Genomic DNA, 5,524 nt, shown 5'->3' on the forward strand with positions numbered 1-5,524 from the left:
TCCCCCGAGCGCCGAGCCCTGGCCGCTCCCGGGCCGCCGCGCCCCCTAGAGCTGTGGCGAGAGCTGCTGCGGGGACCCGGCAGGTGCGGGCACCGGGCACGCGCGGGAGCGCCCCAGCCCCCTGGGAGCTTTATTGTGAAGTCAAGTCCAGGGGCGCCCGGGCTTCCCCTCTCGGGCGGGAGGGGGCGCGCTGCGTGGCGCTGGGGCGCGCCGGCCGGGTGGGGGTGCGAGGCGGCCGGATGCGGGGCGCCGGGGGCGGGGCGCCTTCCCCCGCGGGAGCCGGTGGCCCGAGCGGCCCGGAGCGGGGCCGGGGGCGGGCGGGGGCTGGTTGTCATGGCGACGGGCGGCGGCGGCCCGGCTGGAGGCGGTGGCGGGCGCGGGCTGGGGCGGCGGGAGCTAATTCGCATTGCACCAAATCGGCCTCGCGTCCATTGCGGGACGGCCCGGCGGGGAGGGGACCCGGGAGCCTCCGGGCGGGAACGCGCGGGACGCGCCAGCCGCTGCGCGGTGGTCCCTTCGCGAGCAAAAGTCCCGCGGGCATTCGGCGGCCGCGCGGCGGGGGGATGCGGGGACTGCGCCGGGTGCCCTGGCCCCGGGCTGGAGCGGACGGCGGGCCTGGCCGGCCTCGCTCGCCCCGATCACGCGTGGCTTCTCCCAGAGACTTGGTGGGAAGTGGACGTCTGTCCCCAGGCCCCTCGCAGGAGGGCGCCCTCCTGGGCCCCACCGGCAACTGGCGTAGTAGGGTACCCCGGTGGCCGGCAGGTGCAGGCAGGTCCTTCCTTACAGCCTGGAGAGACTAACCCAAAGATTCCCTCCGGCCTCCCACCTCGGAGGAGGTGTCCTGCGGCCTGCCCACCCCGCTCCCGGTGTCCACCTGTCGGCGGGCGGCCCACGTGCTGGTTCCCTGGTCCCCAACCTGCAGGGACAACCTCCTGATCGGAAAATTTTAATGTTAGTAACGCGACTTCCCCTCCCTTAGGGCCCCTGGGCTGAGTTGGGTAAACAGCCCTGTCTCTTGATTGGGGACACCTGTCCCATTTTCCCAGGACTGTTCCAATTTCACTGTAAAAGGAAAAAAAAAACTGCTCCCTGAAAAGGAAACTTCATCCAGCAGCACCTTCTGCCTAGTTCTGACTAGCTGGATGCAGGCCGGCTGCCCTCCCTCCTCCCCCGACCCCAAGGAGGTCAGCGGACACAGTGGCCTCCCCATCCCTGGCACTTCCATGCTGGTTTCCATCTTTCAAAGACTGTTGGCTTAAGGCTCTCCAAGCAGAGAAGAGCAAATGGGGGGTTACTTGCTGGTTAGGAACACAGACCAAACCACAAACCCAATTTCCAAAAGAGACGTGGGAAGAATTACTAAGGAACCTCTCTCAAAGTTGGAGCACATCACCAAACTCCAGGACAAACAGCTTCCCTTTCAACAAGAAATATATTTGGAGAACTATCGTATCTTTTATTGGTGCCAAAGTTTAGGTAATTGGAACAGAGGGAGGCAGAGCATGAGTCAACTAAGATCCCAGCTGACGCTTTCGCATGCCGCACGGCAGCATCTTGTCCTTTTTTTCTCTTCCCTTCCTCTCACTCTATTTCGTTCTCCTCCTTTCTTGTCCTGTTCTTTCCTTGCTATTTTGCCCTTGCTCCCCCTGCTTCGGGAACAGCCTCCAGAGCCCATGGAAATAACTCTCAGTCTCAGCTTTTGACCCCACAGCTAAAGTGCTGATATGCTCTGTGCCCCTCTGTCTCTCCTCTGTCCTCCTCTCCCTCTCAGAAAGAGGCAGTTTTACAGGAACAGTAAAGGTGAAGTTCTTTCTGCATGGATCTGTGGCCATGACTTTGACCCCTGGGCTATAAGCTCCTGGAGAGCAAGGAACATGTTGACCTTCTCACCACTGTCCCCCAGCACAGGCACAGTGACCTGCACATACTGATCCACAAATGTGTGTTGCCTGCATCAGAAAATGAGATGGAGTTAAGACAGCCGTTTGATATTTGTCGTACTGGGTGACGTGCTATAAGGAGCTTTCTCTCTTTTCCCAACTTTCTGTAATGATGTTCAGTTAGCGTTGTCCTGCTACTTTCAGCTGGACTAGGACCATGAAAAAAGACACATACTTAATGAGGAATTGGGGGAGTAAGGCCCAGAAGAATGGATCCCAAAGAAGGAAATGGAAATGCCAAAGAAAATTCGGTCTGGCTTTATTATGGTCACTTCTCCCTTGCTGGACACCATAAAGTAAAAGCTCTTGATCCCGGAAATCACGATAAAAAATGAAACCCTCCATTCCCTAAGAATGGTTGAATCTTAGCCCTGAAAACGTCCTGATTCTGTCTACTGGAGGGCCTTAATTTGGACTGTTGTCCAGAGTAACCAGTCACCTCCTCCAGCATGCCATGTTTTTCTGGAGGAATAGGGGGTGGCTCTTTCTTCCTTCCACCCTAATTCCATTGTCAGTAAATTGTTGCCTCTCAGTCAAAAGCTGTCTGTTCCCCAACAATTCCACTCCAGGAAGCTTTGCCAGGTATTCTAGATGACTAAAATTTAGATCCTAAGTCTTTACATATCCTTAAAATTCTTAAAAATTTTAAAGAACCCAAAGAAGAAGCCCTTTTAATAACCCCATCATTAAAGAGTTACTGATTTATGCCTATCGAACTCTTTTCCAATTAGCACTCCTGCCAATACGCCATGCTTCTGTGGCCCAGGTTCAGTACTGGGCAAATGGTGTAGGGGAAACAAATACTATCTAAAGCAAATGCACTGATTAAAGGTGGAAATTTCAAAAGTACCTCTGTTCAACTAAGCCAGGAAGGCAAGCTGGGTTGTAGAAAGAACTAGAAACCCAGAAACTAGACTCAAGTCTCAGATCTGTCACTGAGTTTGTGTGTAAAGCACTTTACCTACATGAGCATAGAAAGTAGAGGTTGTAGAAGAGAAAATGGTACCTAAATTGGGTGATTTTTAGGATTCCTAAATTAATGGGGATTTTTAATATGATAAAAAGTTTATCCAGAATATCATTACTTTGAAAACTTAAGAATTCTTTGGCCCAAAAAATGTATTGATCAGGCCGGGCGTGGTGGCTCACACCTGTAATCCTAGCTCCCTGGGAGGCCGAGGCGGGCGGATTGTTTGAACTCAGGAGTTCGAAACCAGCCTGAGCAAGAGCGAGACCCCATCTCTACTAAAAATAGAAAGAAATTAATTGGACAACTAAAAAAAAAAAAAAAAAAAAATTAGCCGGGCATGGTGGCGCATGCCTGTAGTCCCAGCTACAGGGAGGCTGAGGCAGGAGGATCGCTTGAGCCCAGGAGTTTGAGGTTGCTGTGAGCTAGGATGATACCACGGCACTCTAGCCCAGGCAACACAGTGAGACTCTGTCTCAAAAAAAAAAAAAAAACGTATTGATCAGAATATTTTATTAGGTGACCTCATATAGATACAACCTACATGAAAAACTTGCTTAAATCTCAACAAGGATCATTGCAGGGGAAGACATAACATTTTTGCTTCCTATATACTGATGATTAACATAAGTTGTTGATGGTGTGCGCTGGAACTACATCAAGGAAACGGATAACTAAATGAGGAATCACACAAAACTGCTACCTTTACAAAAAGCAGTCTGTCGTTGGGGCAACATGAAGACGAGGGACTCAGCATTGTAGTTTCAGATCTCTGTTGGGAGAGGTAAAGACTAAAGGAAACTTCTGTGACAAACCTGGGTCATAAAGAAACTCAGTGTGATCCAAGGAGAATTCCAGCTAGCCTGGAAGATGCCACTCCTTAGCATGAACCTCTTGAAAGTAGTTGTTCACGAAAGAACCTCATCTAGTTCAAATATGCCAAAAGATCAAGGTGGGACCAGCACAAAATCTTTACAAAATTCCTCCAATTAAAAAAAAAATAGTGAAGAAATAGAAAAACAAATGGCAGTGAACAGTCAACACAAAAAAAACTTTGATCTAGAAGAGATAAAGTTTGCGTTCCAACATGTCATAATTTTTTTTAATTTAAAATATTTGTTGTATAAAACAGTAACTTAAAGCAAAGATGCAGTTGCTCAGAGAAGATAGGGCAAGTCAGGAAAAGCAGTTAGAACATGAGCTGGAGTTGCTCGAGAAAAAAGCAGGAAAAAAATAAAATAATCATAGATGTAAAGGCTACATTGGGAAAAAAATAAAAGAATACATTGGAAATGGCACAAGGAAAATGGCTACACACCTCTAAGGCATAGAAAGGACAAATCAGGAATAGTGACGATAAAATGGAAGGGATCAAGATTAGCTAAAAAGTTATATGAAATATGTAGGAAGCTCAACATATGCATAGATGGTATCCCTTATGAAGAGATTGAAATAACGGAATAAAAAATATTTAAAGATGTTATTCAAGAAAACTTTCCAGAGATGAAGAAAGATTAAATCCACAGATTGAAAAGGCATATCATGTAGCGTAAAATATATGGATGATTAATATCAAGACGTGTCCTAATAAAACTACTCATCTCCAAAGAAATAATCCTTTGGTTTTTCTCAGAAAAGAAAAAAAAAAATCAAGTCACATATATTGAAAAAATATATATATATCGATCTGTCACAGACTTTTCTATAGCCATGGCTGGTGAAAGAAGGCAATGTCTACAAAGTCCCCGAGGAAAGAAATTATGATATAAGAATTTCATCATAATTGCTAACACTTCTTGAGTTTCTATTATGCATCTGGCCCTGTTCTAAATTTTTTACCTGTTTTTATTTATTAATCCTCACACCAATTCTATGAGGTAGGGAATATCATTATTCCCATTTTATAGTGGAGAAGAACAAGTGACATACCCCAGGTCACTCAGCATGAGTGACTAAAACCCAAGCAGCCTGGCTCCAGAGCCATGTGCTTAACTCTTACAACGCCTCTGTCAAAGTGTTAGTTAAATAAAAGGCATCAAACAAACACTGGGAAGCTATTGCCAGAAGGAGGAGAAACGGACGTTGAGAAGGCAGACACAGTAGCTGTCCACCAGCATGTAAAAGTCACCTCAAGGAAGAAAAAGAGGAGAATGTATAGAATTGTTCAAAACCAAAATAAGAGACTCAAACGACTGCTAAATCCCCAAATGTATATATTTTCATTATCCAAACCATTTTTTTAGTTTCATTTTTTTCAAACCTCAAGGGACTTTTCAATGAACACTCCCTCTTAGATAGTTACGTAGAAGACATTAACCCATGTCTGTCTACCTTAGGCCTGACCTTAATACAGACCTTCCCTGACTTTCTCCCAGACCTACATTTTGCTGCTTCTACCGACATTGAAACACAATCTTGTCAGCTCATATTAGAATTAAGAATCTATTCTTAACAGCTCAATGGGACAAATGTCATAATATGCACAGATGCATTTATAAAATTAAGGACACCATACCAGTAGATACGTTGCCTCTTCTGTGAGGAGCTAGCCCTAGACAAAAATGGGATCTCCCCTAATTTTCTACGCTGAACTGAATTGTACTTCACCTACAACGGA

The sequence above is a fragment of the Propithecus coquereli genome, unplaced genomic scaffold (assembly GCF_000956105.1).
Source record: "Propithecus coquereli isolate 6110/MARCELLA unplaced genomic scaffold, Pcoq_1.0 Scaffold69, whole genome shotgun sequence".
NCBI lineage: Eukaryota > Metazoa > Chordata > Mammalia > Primates > Indriidae > Propithecus > Propithecus coquereli.